Here is a 2,540-nt window from a genome sequence, read left to right on the forward strand (position 1 = left end):
GGAGGACCTTTATGAAATTGTCTTAATTTTGTAAGCATGCTCTTTATTTTTTTATTTTTATTTTTTATTATACTTTAAGTTCTGGGGTACACGTGCAGAATATGCAGTTTTGTTACATGGGTATACACGTGCCATGGTGGTTTGCTGCACCCATCAACCCATCACCTACATTAGGTATTTCCCCTAATGTTATCCCTCCCTTAGCGCCCCACCCCCCTACAGGCCCCAGTGTGTGATATTCCCCTCCCTGTGTCCATGTGTTCTGGTGCTCTACATGTTCAGAGAAACTTCTCTAGTAACAAACTACAGAAATGATTCCTGAAAGTATAGTCTTGTCTCTTGACATTTTAATAATCGCCATTCTGACTGGCACAAAATGGTATCTCATTGTGGTTTTGATTTGCCTTGCTGTAATAATCAGTGGTATTGAGCTTTTTTTTCATATGTTTGTTGGCCATATGTATGTCTTTTCTTGAAAATTGTCTGTTCATGTCTTTTCCCCACTTTTTAATGGGGTTGTTTCTTTCTTGTAAATTTGCTTAAGTTCCCTGTAGATTCTGGATGTTACATCTTTGTCAGACAGATTGCAAAATTTTTCTCCCATTCTCTAGGTTGTCCATTCACTCTGATGATAGTTTCTTGTGCTGTGAAGAAGCTTTTTAGTTTAATTAGATCCCATTTGTCAATGTTTTATTTTGCTGCAATTGCTTTTGGAGATTTCACCATAAAATCTTTGCCCATGCTTATGTCCTGAATGGTATTGCCTAGATTTTCTTCTCAGGTTGCTATAGTTTGGGGCTTTACATTTAAATCTTTCATACATCTTGAGTTAATTTTTTGTATAGGTGGAGGGAAGGGGTCCAGTTTCCATTTTCTGCGTATGGATAGCCAGTTCTCCCAGCACCATTTGTTAAGTAGGGAATCCTTTCCCCATTGCTTGTTTTGTTAGGTTTGTAGAAGATCAGATGGTTGTAGATGTGTGGTTTTATTTCTGAGTTCTTTATTCTGTTTCTTTGGTCTATTTGCCTGTTTTTGTACCAGTACCATGCTGTTTTGGTTACTGTAGTCTTATAGTGTAGTTTAAAGTCAGGTAGTATGATGCCAAAAAGGAGCTTTGGACAATCCTAAGCAAAAGAACAAAGCTAGAGGCATCAGTTGTTACTTTGTATTGCTGAAAAGTATCTCCTTATATGGATATACCACAGTTGTTTATCCATTCATTCATTTTTATTTGGCATCTGGATTTTTTCCAGTATTTGGATATAAAAATGCTGTTACGAATACTGTGCACATACCTGCGTGAGTATGGTTTTTTAGTTTTGAGTAAATTCCTAGTAGTGTAACTGTTATGTCAAATGGTAAATTTATGTTTAACATTTAAGAACTTGACAAAATGTTTCCCAAAGCAACTATACCATTTTATATTCTCACCAATAATATGTGATGGTCCTGACTTCTCTACATCCTTGAAAACACATTATTGCCCATCTCTAATTATAGCCATTTAGTGGCATATAGTGACATCTCATTGGAGTTTTAATTTGCATTTATCTAAAAATGTTGAATGCTTTAACGTGTTTATTAGCTATTTTTTTTTTGGTAAAATATCTATTTAAATTTTTACTATTTTAAAACTGAGTTGTTTTCATAGTTTTAGTGTTATGAAATTCTTTATACATTCTGATTAAGTTCTTAATCAGATATATGAAAACACTTTCCCCAATGTGGCCTGTCTTTTCATTTTCTTAATGGAGTCTTTTGAATAATATTTATTTTGATAATTTCAAATTTATCATTTTTGATGGAACATGCTTTTGATGTCATATGTTAGAGCTTGTAGCCTAATTTATGGTCACAAAATTTTCTCCTGTATTGTTTTGTACATGTTTTAAGTCTGTGTTTCATTGTTTATTATGGTATGGGTTAAAAGTATAAATTCAGTCTGTTTTAATGTGCACATTTACTTGAACACACAATTTGTTGAAAAGACTATTTTCCACAGTTAAGTATTTTGAAACATTTGTTGAAAAATCAATAAAAGCAATGGTTTATTTCTGGACCTCAATTCTATTACGCTGATCTATATGTCTATCTTTATGCCAGTACCACATACTGCATTAATTGCTATAGTTTCATAGTAAGTTTTGAAATCAAGACGTTTAAGTCCTCCAGCTTTGTTCTTCTTTTACAATATTGTTTTTTGCTATTCTAAGTGCATTGGATTTCTATATAAATATGAGCATCAACTTGGCAGATTTTAAAAGGAGACTGAGGAGACTGCTGGATTTTTGTAGGAAGGGGAAAAAATTAAAATTAAATATGAAAATTGTCATCTTGATAACATTGTGTCTTCCAGTTTAGGAACATGGAATGTTTTTCCATTTATTTAAATATTTAATTTCAGCAATGTTTTGTGGTTCTGATTGTAGACTTACAATTTTTTGTTAAATTTATGCATTTTTCTTTCCTTTTTGGAGCTAGTGTGAATGGAATTGCTTCCCAAATTTTTTTTTTTTTTTTTTGCTGTTTTCTTGTTACTG

General features: G+C 32.8%; 1 pseudogene; it reads right to left on the reverse strand.

Annotated features, from left to right (window-relative positions):
- Positions 1-254: 254 nt before the first annotated feature.
- Positions 255-334, reverse strand: LOC112128684 (small nucleolar RNA U3; annotated as a pseudogene).
- Positions 335-2,540: the final 2,206 nt, after the last annotated feature.

Source organism: Pongo abelii, chromosome 14 (assembly GCF_028885655.2).
Source record: "Pongo abelii isolate AG06213 chromosome 14, NHGRI_mPonAbe1-v2.0_pri, whole genome shotgun sequence".
Classification (NCBI taxonomy): Eukaryota; Metazoa; Chordata; class Mammalia; order Primates; family Hominidae; genus Pongo; species Pongo abelii.